Consider the following 14,674-nt stretch of genomic DNA (forward strand, 5'->3'; position numbering starts at 1 on the left):
GGGTTCAAGCAATAATCTGGGCAACTATCCAGAGAGTTGTGCTGAGTGAAAAAGTCTATACCAACCCTTTACATACTGTATTATTTTATTTCTATAATATTAATAAAAGGACAAAACAGAAACAGATAACAAATTAGTGGTTGCCAGGATTTAAGAAGGGTGTGGGGCAGGAGGAAAAAAACATGTGACAACAGAAGCACAATGGAAGAGATCCTTGTGGTGAGGAAGATGTTCAGTGTCTCGAATGTATCAATGTCAGTATCCTGGTTATGATATTGTACTGTCATTTTGCAAGATGTTATCATGGTTCACTCATGTAATAAATACACTATTACAATAGCAGTTATAGAAAAATAGTTACTAAATGCACACTATTAATACATTAACGCATAGGTAAAATATATAAAAATTGTAAAATATTCATAAATTCACTCAACAGATATTATATAAGCAACAAAAAATGTTTATGTCTGTCAGGTATTGGGACACAAGGTGAGCCAAAAGGCTCTCATGATGCCTGCCCGCATGGAACTCACAGTGTGTTGTTGGATATATGGATTTCCTGCTCTTCTCTTTCCTTCAACATCTGTAGATTTAATTTTTCAATAAATATTTACTGAGTACTGATTCTATTCTTAGTACTCTAAAAAATGTCACATGGGATCTAAATGGCATATTTTATGATATATATATATAGTTTGTGACCTTAAATGGATTATAATGTGGGTAGGGGGACAAGATTCATGAACACATAATAAAAACAGAGAACAGGAGGATCTAGGGTATCCATCTGCAAAGATACACTATGGTTGGCCATGGGGAATGGCTGACCCTGGTGAGTGTGCTCAGCTTCCTTCCAAGTCAATGACTCCAGAGGGAAATAAATGGTCTCTCATGGTTGAATCTTAGCTTGAGTTTCTCTGTGTAGCCAACACTTCACTGATTCTTCAAAACCAACTTTGCTGTTTAAGCATCCTTGCTATGACTGGTCCCTCCTAGCTGACCCTAGTATTTCATTTCAGTGTGGTCTACGCACTTTCTGAGTTTGAACTGGCTGAGTTTGAGCCCAGTGTCCTTGTGATATTCTCCACTGTTTTTCCAGGAATAGGTAAAAGAGTTCAACTCTTTTACTGTGTTGATGACACCAATGAACACATTAAAGTAGACCTAAGGACAGCACTGGAAGTTTTTTCCCAGTACTTAGTCTAGTGGCTGAAAGAGACATTTTCCAAAGCAAGTTGTGGCAGCCTCCTGGAGCATCACATGCTGTGGAAAATGGTTGCTTCCTCAGTGTCCTAGGAAAGGGAAGTCTTTCATTCAAAAGTATGGAAAAGGGTACTTGTAGGAAGGAGTGTAGGGCACCTGCTGATAATGTCATTAAGTAAGCTCTGTATTGACTTTCAGAAGTACAACATTACTGCTTGGTACAGCCATCACTATACAATGAAGAAGATGATGACGTATTTCATTATATGTAGCCTTTCTCCTCAGGAGATTAGGAGGTACTTGCTCCACCTCTGGGAAGCACATCATGAACAAAAGCTGTTAGCAGAAAAGAACATGGTTTCTGCTGGCTGTTGGGACCCTGAGCACTTCTATGTGTTTCCACAACTCAAAGTTCCATCAATACCATGACTTCTTGGAAATTATTCAGTGAATGGGTGGAAATTGTTTTCAATGAGTCTCACTCAGCAAGTCAGGGTGAACTGCTCTGCATGGTTTTGTCCTAGTCTGTGGAATAGACCTTAATAAAATTTGCATGCCTAAGATGCTGTGGCTGCCTGTGGAACTTATTCTGTCCAACAGTGAACTACTTGGATTGGCTGACATGGACTACAAGCTTGTTAAATACTAGTGAAGCTGGGCATATTGAAATGGCATCAGTAGTAGAAGTTGGCATATAGCTCATGGAGGTACAACCACTATAACAGGACAATGTCCAGCAAATAATGGGAAATACTGTAGGAGTAAAGGTAAAACCTCAATCTTACAATATTTATAAAGTGCTTTGCAAAAGGATTTTCTAAAGAGTCATTTTTCTCCCTTTCAAAAGTTTACTTGTATATCCAACATCATGATACCCTGATATAAAAGTAAAATGTTCCTCTAAGGAAACAATGGTGGCTTGTTAAGGGCCTCAGACCAAATCTGCTGAGAGACCATCTTGCTGTTATTGTTTAGTCATATTGACCTGAGGCTCAGAAAATGCAGTCTCAGCAACAGTCTTTACTACTTTTACATGTTAGCTGCCTCCCATGACAAGCTTTTAGGGTTACAAAAAATGTACAGCGAAAACTCTCATTGTTTGTTTTTCCTGAAGTTCCCTATAAAATGTCAGTATCTTTGATGGGGCTCTCTTTGAGTTGAACTCCTCAGGTTGGAGATTTACCAGGTTGAATTAGGAGTTTGAAATCCTGGAGTGTTTCCATAAAACAAGGATTTACAGTTCATAAATATAATGACAAAAGTGTGAAGATACATTTTTGTTCTTAAAAAGCTATTGGAACAAAGCTACTTTTCATAAAAACTCAAGTGTTGCCATTTTCTTCAGACAGAAGTCTCTTCTGTCTCTGTGAAGTGGGTTTTTATTGCATTTGTTTAAGATGGGCTCCTTCCCTGCTTCACAGGGAGCCACTCCCTCCTGAAGGTGTGCAGATGGAGAGAGGGATTGAACCCTCCTTCAGTCGGGTTCTGATATTTAATCTCAGATTGTTAGTTACATTATTTCCTGCACATTGCAGCAAATGCCTTGATTATTAATTGCATTAAGTTGTCTACTCTAACTGTTTGGGGAAAGAAAAACATACCATCCTCTAGCCTTATAAAATGTTAAGGAAATTGTGTTACTAATGAACATTCTCAATAGATAATAGAAGTGGTGTGAGACTAGCTGTTGCATAGCTCTACAGAAGGCCTGGGTTGAATAATTGCAGTAGATTCATGAGTCTGCAGAAAATCTCTGGACTTTATTTCAATTTCATTTTAAATTGAATTGACATGATTTCCAAACCTAGGATGAATATTGGAGCTTACCTTGAAGTTAAAAAAGGACAACCTTCCTTTCTTTATCCCAATTTGCTTACTTTATCTCAATTCTTAGGAAAGGAGAATCATAGCTTCATTCTACTATTCTAAACATTCTTCTGTTTACATTTCCAGTAACACAAAATGGAGGGGGTTGTGTTTGCCCTCCACCCATTTTGTTGTTTGTGTTTGGTTATGATTGAAAACAAGTTGATGTTGCAGAGTATTAAACCATGAGTCAGATGAACTACGTTCCAGTCCTATATTTCAACACTGATGATAAGTAATTGTTAAACCAGGACACTTTGAGGATAGAAGGTGTGCTATTAATATTTTTACCAGGATGACAGATATAAATCATGAGTGTCATGGATAAAACTGGGATAATGATCATTCTATCACTTATTATATCTTTGGGTAAACTAACCCACCTCATTAAAGTTTTAGTTCTTCATCTGTAAAATGGAAATAATAAATCTTTTTTATAGGATTATTATAAAGATATGAAATAATATATGTGCAAGGATTTTGTGAACTAGGAACTATAAAACAATATACAATGTAAGTGGAGTTATAATAAATTATATCAGCTGTAGCTAAGAAAGAGAAATATCTCCGGGTGCCTTCTTGTACAAGAGCAGATAATTGGGAGCTATAATTGTGAAAACAACCTCAGATAAGATTAGTTTTCTGAGGGAATATTGAAGGAAGCAAAGTAGAATGGGTTATTTTTGACAGTCTTTTTCTTTAAACCAATATTATTTTTACCACCCTGGCCAGATAGCTTGGTTGGATAAGAGCATTGTGCCATGTCAGAGGTTGCCAGTTCGATCCCTGGTCAGGGCACATACAGAAAGAGATTGATTCTTCTCTCTCTCTCTCTCTCTCTCTCTCTCTCTCCCTGACTCTCACTAAAATCAGTAATAATAATAATTATGTGTGTGTGTGTGTGTGTGTGTGTAATTTTTATAAGGAAGTCTGACATAATATGAGAAGAGAACTGTGTTTGGGGAACTATTAGGGAACATTGAAAGTACTGATGACATAGTTAGGCAAACCCGTATCTGTGTATATTCAGTATCTGACCTGGAATATAAAGATCTGATATTTCAGATCTTGGCTCTTAAGTTGTTGAAACCCTGGAGATTAAAACCCAAAGACTCTGAGTTTTTCTCATGCTATAATTTGATGGGTTCTTTGGCTTAGGTTTGTTGATCAGCTTCTGGCTTTCCACCCCAATAGGATATTTTTGTTTGTATTGTTGTTGTTGTTGTTACTTTTTTATTTTTACAAGATTAGAAGGAATCAAGATGCCTTTTGTAGAGCTTCTGCCCCCACATTTTGTCAACTGTGCTCATGATTCACATAGCCCAAGCCCTACCAACAATTTGTTCAGCCTAATGGCCATAGGTCTCCCTTAAGCAACAGCAGGCCAGTTGTTAACGAATACCTTTTGTAGGCTTACATGGCCATGACCAAGAAACTTTGATTGGCAGTTTGAGGTCACACAAGATACTTGATTTAGTATGTTTTATGTAAGAAATTCAATTTATAGGTGCTACCATAATAATAGTATATATGTTGATTAATACTAATTCAAAGCACTTTGCCAAATAAGGAGGTTCAAGCTATGTAAGCCTTCCTTTAAATCACCCAACAGGTATCTTGGGACATCTTTTAAGGGGAAATCAGGGCTACTTAGGTGATCCACAAAAATTCATGTTCCCTCTCCACAGAATAGAGATAGGTGCTAGAGGGCTGCTGCCCACCCAGGGTCTAGATTTTCCAGTACACCTGGTGTAGATCAGTGGTCCTCAACCCCCGGGCCACGGACTGGTACTGGTCCATGGGCCATTTGGTACTGGTCCACAGAGAAAGAATAAATAACTTATATTATTTCTGTTTTATTTATATTTAAGTCTTAATGATGATTTATTTTTAAAAAATGACCAGATTCCATCTGTTACATCCATCTAAGACTCATTCTTGATGCTTGTCTCGCTCAAGTGATACATTTATTCATCCCACCCTAAAGGCCGGTCTGTGAAAATATTTTCTGACATTAAACCGGTCTGTGGCCCAAAACAGGTTGGAGACTACTGGTGTAGATGGAAACTAACTTATGATCTTTGATTTCTTGATGGCAAAACATGAGTAGAAGTGGAGGTACTGTGATCCAGTCTCATCCTCATATAATGATTGAAACAGAATGTCTATAAGATCCTGAAAGAGTGAAGGTCTGCAAGGTACAAAGAGCTTGGGTCCCTGAATAACTGTGAAAAGCTATTAGTCAAGAAAATTAATGTAAATATGAAATATAACTCTAGTTTTTAGGTATTTTCTGTTATAGTTTGACACTGGGATTTTATTTATAGTTTACATTGGTTCACAAAATACTTGAGATGCCAACAGGATTATATTAATTTAAATGGATAATTTAAAGAAGTGTAATAGAAAAATTTAAATTAAAATATAAGATCAAAATCAATGGTATTTTAAAGCAAAATATTCAGCTATACACAATTATAAAGCTGAGCCACAAAATTTGGCACTTGAATTCTTAGAAACCATAGCAATGCTAAAAACACATTTTTAAAATATATAATCTATATTGTCTGTAAGAAGAAAGCATACTAATTTCTGAGGCAAATACTGATACTTCAATTTAAAAAAAAATATTTTATGGAACATCGTATAGAGCAGGGGTAGTCAACCTTTTTATACCTACCACCCATTTTTGTATCTCTGTTAGTAGTAAAATTTTCTAACCACCCACCGGTTCTACAGTAATGGTGATTAATAAAGTAGGAAGGTAACTTTACTTTATAAAATTTATAAAGCAGAGTTACAGCAAGTTAAAGCATATAATAATAATCACTTACCAAGTACTTTATGTCGGATTTTCGCTAAGTTTGGTAGAATAAATTCTTTATAAAACAACTTACTATAGTTAAATCTATCTTTTTATTTATACTTTGCATACATAGAAATTACATTAGTTAATTGAGTTATTAGTGGGATCCCTGAGGCTGATGCTGGGAAACTAAATATTGAATATCTGGTTCAATTTTTGTGAGGAACAAACAAAGGTTTTCCCTTTCAAAAATATTCAGGCAGTTTCTTTCTTTCATCATAATATGATTACCAGCACTAAATCCTGATTCCACAAGATATGAGGTAGGGAAAGATATAAATAAACTGAATACCATTTTCCACATATTTGGATATAAGACTGGCATTTTTTATTTTCCCATAGGTTTTCATATCTACCACTGTCAGATTTATGTTTACTTTCTTCATCATATCTAATTTCTAACAGTTCTTCTTGGCAAGTTGTACCAGCCTCTTCAATATTTGCGGTAAAAGAATTTTTCATCCAGTCATATACCTTCAATTTCAAAATATCTTCAAATTGTTTTTCCATGTTCAATTTAAGTTCATTGAGATGGCTACTGAATCTGTCAATATCCTCTGGATTTACATCATCTTTTATAGATGATAATTGAGGAAACTGATGAAATTCTCTCCAATAGATTATGATGATGTAGTTCAAGTTTGTCACTAAATAATAGCACAATACTTTGGCAACCTATAAGAGTTTTATTAGCTCCTTGAAGCTGCAAATTGACATTGTTAAATCTCTTGAAAATATCTGCCAAGTAAAAGGCATCATTTTTTACTGTTTTTAACTATTGACATAGATTGGTCTCATTATTATTTTCAAAAAATTGTATGACACTGTCATATAATGCTACAAATCTAGCCAAAGATTTACCCTTTGACAGCCACTGAACTTCTGTGTGCAAAAGTAACTTAATAAAATCTTTATTATTGTCCTGGCAAAGCTGCTGAAACATTCTATCATTATTTGCATTGGATTTGATTTTGTTTAAGCCTCAAATTATTATAGTTAATGATGAATGAAGATTTGTACTTAGATATTTTTCTACAAGATGTTGTCTGTGCACCACAGACAACATAAAATACATAAAACATTTGGCACTTCCTGCTTCAAATAAGCAACAAATCCAGGATAATGACCTACCATTGATGGTGCTCTATCAGTAGTGCCTGCAACAATATTATTCAAAGGAATATTATTTTTGTAAAGTATGTTCTCACAGTATTAAATATAGATAATCCTTTTGTATCTGTGATGAGATTTACTGCGAATAGCATTTCTTGTCGTAATATATTGTTTTCATCAAAATAGCTTACATATGCCATCAATAAAGCATCATTATCTGCAATGGTAGATTCATCCAATTGCATGGAAAATGAAGAGTTTTGGAGAATACTTATAAGTTTGTTTTCAACATTAACCGCCATTTCATCAATTCGTTGCTTTACTGTGCTATCACTTAGGGGCAACGTTTTTAAAATTGAGGTATATTCTGATGCATTACTGTTGAGATAAATTTTTTTTATAAAGGGTATTATTACAGTATCTCCAATATTATAGCTTTTACCACTTTTTGCAATTATTTGTGAAATGTGATAAGTGGGAATTAATCTATCTTCATTCGTTGTATATTGTTTCTTAAATGATGCAACAATAGTTGAACAATTTTGAAATTTTTATATATTTTCTGAAAATATTCAATGGGCTTGTCCTTGTCATTTGGATGCTATGTAGAAAGATATTCTCACAATCAACTTGGCTTCATTGCCTCATTGGATAATGTTTTATGTCACAATAAACACATTGGATGTTGTTTATTTGCAACAGAGTCTATGAAACTCATCTTCAGCTACTCTGGCGAATAGCCACGTGCGTATTTTTTTTTTTTTTTTGATACATGGGCTCATGATATTTCACAATATTTTGTTTGAAGCTGTAAACACATGCTTGCTCTCAGAAATCTAACTACGTGCTGACTTTAGTTTCGATTATGTAACAATATAACTTCACTTACATAACATGAAGAAAACTTATGCACTTGAAGTCTGTTGCATGGTCGCAACATTACAAGTGTTGTGGTTGAGTGAGAGTTTGTTGAGACAAGACTGAGTATCTGTGCATTTTACAAAATTTTATGTAGCGGTTGTTGGCCAATGGCATCACTTCATTGCGATCAAGGCGAAGTAGTGAGACATTGGCTAGTTTTGGCAGTCCAAGGGGGGGTTCCTAGAATGTCACCCTATTACCCTAAAATCCAGGAATCGAGAACAAAATATGAGTTAATTGGTGTCTTCATTGTCCGGCAGTTTCTGTCATAGAAAGAAGCATCGAACCATGGAGCTCTTTGTCTATGGGGTAATAAAACAAAAAACTGCTAGTTTTGGGGCAACAATAGTGGTCATAAACTGCCCGCCAGATCGGGCAGCGGGGTGTGGACCTGGAGTCAGGTACTTGGCCGCTCGCAAATGCAGGCCAGGTGATCATGAAAGAGGTCGAGTGTAGTCCCAATACAAATGCCCTGTAACAGAGTCTGACCACTGTCCTGATCTTGACTGGTCAACAGTTAGTCGATTAGTATGTAATCACGGTGCTGTTTGGTTGCTCCGCTACCACCCAACATGAAAGCTGAAATGCCCACTAATGGGCTGTAGCGACCAGGTTGACTACCACTGGTATAGAGCATACTGAGTAATAGTGAACAATGTCCTCACTCACAGTGTAAATACAGTGACATTTGTAGATAAATTTCTTATAAGCTATTGACATCCAGGACAGGGCAACTTGTCAATGTGATTCTGGAAGTGGTGGCTAGTCAGAGAAAAATAAGACATACCTTAAACTAGAGTAACTCATTTTCTAGTGGGAAAGAAAGATGTGTCTCACAGTAAATGACAATACAGAGAGATAACTTCTGAGAGAGAAGAAATCAACATATTCTGGTTGGTTCTATGGAATTTCTTTCTTTCCTAAAGCTTCTAAGAATACCAGCCTTATTTTTTTTGGTTTTATTTATTTTATTTCCAAGACGAGAAAAGGGAACTTTCTAGATATGTGAGTTATTCCTATTGTGATAACTCCCAAGTTTCTGATTGCTGTCCCTGGAAACAGCACAAAGGGAACTTAGGGAAGGGCAACAAAGACTACAGAGAAGGCATGGGCTTTGGGTCACATTGCCCTAGGGTTGAATGCTCTCTCTCACATTTATCAGTTGGGAAACTTTGGACAGGTTACTTCATATCTCTCAGCCATATATTGCCATAAAATAAAATAATAACACTTACCTGAAGGATAATGTATAGGAAGAATCTAATACTTCATCCAATCACATTATACCACATTTCAAATGTGAAATGCTACTCTGGGTAAAAGATGATAAAACTAAGTTTAAATATTTTCCTCAAATCCTGTTTTCTACTTCTTTTAAAGAAGTGAGTGGTAAAAAAGCACTCATCCCTTAACTCATTGCATGTGTTCTTTGTGGGAGAAAGAACCAAATGTGAGAGAAAACCAACAGTGTTTCTCCAAGTTTGCTCTTCAGGTCACCTGTGTGAAAACCTCATAAGAGTGTTTGTTGACACTTTCTCTGGGACTGCAGTCTTTCTTACAGAACCAGAATGTTTGGAGAGGAGAAGAAAATGTACATTTTTAACAAATTATCCAGGTAATATTTATGTACACTAAATTTGATGGCCACTGCCTGAAAATATCTTGATTTGAACCACTTCAGTGAGAATGGCTGCTGGCATTTTTGAGCATTGAAAAATGCTAAAATCTTAAGTCACAATAGAAAGGTCACTATATTTACTGTAATTTTATATGAAGGCAGGGAAATTCTATTCCCATATTGTTTTAATATTTGTATTAAATATAAGAGATTATAAGCAGTGAAAAGATAAGCAATTATGAAAAGAATTGATTGTAAACCATTGGATTTTCAAAAATATTAACCTGACACATTGGATGTATAAAAGTTATTGTACATAAATAATACTGATAAATATTCTCAGAAGTTTTACCTTTCTACTGCCACATTTTCAGCCTTTGTGTAATTTTCCAGTATCTATTAGAAGCACCAGCATGGGCTGTTTGTCTCAATACCATGTATAGGTAATTCTTATCATCTACCGTGGTGGTTGTACTCAGTTACTAGATTAGTAAACCTGTTCTTAAAAGAATTTTTAAGACTTAACTCTGAAGTTGACGAACATCATTGTTTGTCTCAACCACTACATGCTCCACCTTCATAAACCAATTTCTGATCACTCCTATAGTTTTAACAGAGTTACTTCAGATATGGTTTCATCATCTATCTGAGCTATTCCTCTCCATCATTCTACCACTTGATGACCAAGCAAGTCTGATAACTCACTGCTGAATTAAATAAAATGACCAATGTCAGAAAACATACAGGCAAAAAAACAATAGAAGAACATTTGTAAAGTGTTAAAATAAAATCGTACACCTAATGAAAGACTGTCACATTTCATCAACTAAAACACAATATAATTTCAGATCTGGCCTGTTGGCTCAGTAGTAGAGCATCTAACTTCAGAAAAAATAAAAAAAAAACAAAAAACAAAAAACCCATGATATAAGTAACAAACAGAAAGGGACAAATTCCATTTATAGTTGACAAAGGAATACACAATCTTCAGTACACATGGAGCACTCATTAAGATAGGCCATATGCAGGTCCTGGCCAGTTCGCTCAGCGGTAGAGCATTGGCCTGGTGTGTGGAAGTCCTGTGTTTGATCCCTGATCAGGGCACACAGAAGAAGTGCCCATCTGCTTCTCCACCCTTTCCTCTCTCCTTCCTCTCTCTCCCTTCCCCTCCTGCAGCCAAGGCTCCATTGGAGCAAAGTTGGCCCAGGTACTAAGAACGGCTCCATGGCCTCTGCCTCAGGCACTAGAATGGCTCCAGCCACAGCAGAACAATGCCCCAGATGGGCAGAGCATCACCCCCTGGTGGACATGTAGGGTGGTTCCATGTCTGGCACATACAGGAGTCTGTGTGACTGCCTTCTGGCTTTACCTTTGGAAAAAATACAAAAAAATAAAGACCATATGCAGATTCATAAACCAAATCTTAACAAATTTCAAAGGATTATATTGGATAGAGTATGTTCTTTGGCTACAGTAGAATTAAGTAAAAATTGCTAACAGAAGATGTATAAAATTTTTAAAAAATATTTGGAAATAAAACAACACATTTTTAAATAACCTATGAATTGAAATTCATCACAAAGAATTTATAACTGAATAGTGATAAAACCCCAACATATCAAAATTTGTGAGATAGATCCAAAAAAGTACTTATAAAGAAACTATAAGATTAACTTATCTTATTAGAAAAGAAAAAAATTAAACCAATAATTTAAGATTTTACTTTCAGAAACTATAATAAGAACAAATTAAATGTAAAACAAGCAGAAGAATGGGAAAAATAAAAAGTAAAATAAATGAAGTAAAAACTATAAAAAGCTGGCTTTTTGAAAAGATAAATTGATAAGCTCATATAAAATTGATAAAGAACAAAAACAAAAGATGCAAATAACCAATGTCAGCAATGAAAAAGAGGCTATCACCTATAAAATATAATTAAAAAAATAATAAATAAATATTTGAAAATACTTATACCAATAAATATGGCAACTTAGAGAAAATGAACCAATTTCTTGAAATATACTAGTTTACTCAAAAGTAATACATAACATAAATAGTCCTATAACCTAGACTAGTAGTAGTCAACCTGGTCCCTACCGTCCACTAGTGGGCATTCCAGCTTTCATGGTGGGAGGTAGTGGAGCAACCAAAGTATAAATAAAAAGATAGATTTAACTATTATAAAGATTTATTCTGCCAAATAATAAAAATTCAACATATAGTACTTGGTAAGTAATTATTATTATATGCTTTAACTTGCTGTACTCTGCTTTATAAATTTTATAAAGTAAAGTTACTTCTCTACTTTATAAATCACCATTACTGTGGAATTGGTGAGCAGTTAGAAAATTTCACTACTAACAGAGATACAAAAGTGGGTGGTAGGTATAAAAAGGTTGCCTACCCTGGCTCTAGACAGTTCAAAGATAAATATGTAGAAATAAAAGTAGAGGATCTATAAGTGGTGGGATTCAGATAATTTAACAACCAGTTCTCTGCCCTAATGACCATTTTAAGTATAAACAAAAGATATACTGAAAGGTAGTTTATTATTTCTTGCCTTTAATACTTAAATAAGCACAATAAAAGAGGCAAACAAAACTATATTATGTTATAAGAGTTTTAAAATATTAATAAAAATATTAAGTAATACCTGAAAAAAAACAATAAAACTGTTATTTAAGATATTTCCATTGACAGCTTGTCACCCTTTCGTTGTTCAGCGCTTTTTCTCTTTACATTATATGTTTGTTTACTGAAGTAACAAACATGAGGGAATTAAAATGTGGTATTTCATCAGAGGTATAATGAGTTTTGTGAAATGAATAAATAAATATTACCAGCATAGATCCATCAAAATTTTTTCACTTATGGACAGAATGAACATTACTATGAGTACTTAGAAAACACTGTTGTGCATATGAATGTTAAAGAAAAGTAAGGAATGTAAATTTGTGATTTTCACATTGGGCAGCTGCCCAGGCACCCACCTTAGAGAGATCCTTGATTACAAGTGCCATTTTAACAACCAGTTTGCCAAACTCAACAAAAAATTAGGTATTGGTTTTGCTGAACTGGTGTGAACTGGTTGAATCCCACCACTCTACATATATGATTACTCAATTTTTGACATAGTTGCTAAAATAATTTGATTGACAAAGAATAATATTTTTAACAAAAGGTGTTGAACAATTGTATAACTAAATAAAAAAAAACTAACATAAAGTGTATCAAAATTTTAAACATACAAGCTAGAAATATAACACTTCTAGAAAAAAGTAGGAGAAACTTTTGTGAGCAAGGTGAGACAAAAATATCTTAGGACACAAAATAATAAAATGTAAAATAAAATAAATTAATTAAACTTCATCAAAATTAAAAATTGCCTTTCAAAAAGTATGGTTTTAAAATTGGACAACCGAGTCACAGACTGGGAGATAATATTTTCAAAGCATATGTCTGATAAAGGAATTCCATCTAGAATTTATAAAGAACAATTCTATCTCACTAACAATAATAGAAACAACTCAATTAGAAAGTACCAGTAGGCAGAAGATTTGAACAGATGCTTCCTCAAAGAAGATATACAAATAAAAAATAACCATATCAAAAGGTGCTCAACATCATTAATCATGGGGAATATGCAAATTTAAACAATAAAATAACTTTTATGCACTAGAAAAGATATAGTTAAAAAGATTCATAATGCTCACTCTTGGTTAAGATATTGAGCAACTGGACCTTTCATACTTCATTGGTGAAGATACAAAGTAGATCAAGTTAGGTAGTTTCTGCAATGAGATACCACCTCACACCTATTAGATTAGCTATTATTAACAAGACAGGTAATAGCAAATGTTGGAGAGGCTGTGGAGAAAAAGGAACCCTCATCCACTGTTGGTGGGAATGTAAAATAGTATAACCATTATGGAGGAAAGTATGGTGGTTCCTCAAAACACTGAAAATAGAACTACCTTATGACCCAGCAATCCCTCTACTGGGTATATACCCCCAAAATTCAGAAACATTGATATGTAGACACATGCAGCCCCATGTTTATTGCAGCATTGTTCACAGTGGCCAGGACATGGAAACAACCAAAAAGCCCGTCAATAGATGACTGGATAAAGAAGATGTGGCACATATACACTATGGAATACTACTCAGCCATAAGAAATGATGACATCGGATCATTTACAACAAAATGGTGGGATCTTGATAACATTATAACTGCATTATTCCATACATAGGTGGGACATAAAAGTGAGACTAAGAGACATTGATAAGAGTGTGGTGGTTATGGGGGAGGGGGAAGAGGGAGAGGGAAAGGGGGAGGGGGAGGAGCACAAAGAAAACTAGATAGAAGGTGACAGGACAATCTGACTTTGGGTGATGGGTATGCAACATAATTGAACGACAAGATAACCTGGACATGTTATCTTTGAATATATGTATCCTGATTTATTGATGTCACCCCATTAAAAAAATAAAATTATTTTTAAAAAAAAGTTAGGTAGTTTCTCAGAAAGTGAAGCAATTCATATGTACTGTATTTTCTGAGTTGGAATAGAAACCTGTGCTGACCTAAAGACTTGTATGTGAATTTTCATAACATTTTTATTCATAGCAACTTTGAACCAATTATGATATATCCATACAATGGGATACAATTCAGCAAGAAAAAGGAACAGACTGCTGATGCCCTAGCCAATGTGAATAAATATCAAACACATTTCATGAAGTGGCAAAAATCAGATACAATAGAATAGGTATCATAAAATACCATTTACCTAAAATTATATTATGGCAAAACTATTGTGACAGAAAGCAGATCAGTTGTTGACAGGTGCTGAAGAGGAGAAGAGATTAAAAGCAAAGAGATAGAGGAGTTTTTTAAGGTGATGAAAATGACTTGAGTGTAGCACTGGTTACAAAATGTTGAATTTTCTTGTATTTAAATGATGCTTCAATAATGATGACTTGAAAAGGTTACCTGGAGAACTGGCTAAATCCATTACTGTGCAAGAGAAAAATGGAATAAGACAAGACTATTGTTTTGTGCCAGAAGGTAAAGAAGTGTGTAA

This window comes from Saccopteryx leptura, chromosome 4 (assembly GCF_036850995.1).
Source record: "Saccopteryx leptura isolate mSacLep1 chromosome 4, mSacLep1_pri_phased_curated, whole genome shotgun sequence".
Classification (NCBI taxonomy): Eukaryota; Metazoa; Chordata; class Mammalia; order Chiroptera; family Emballonuridae; genus Saccopteryx; species Saccopteryx leptura.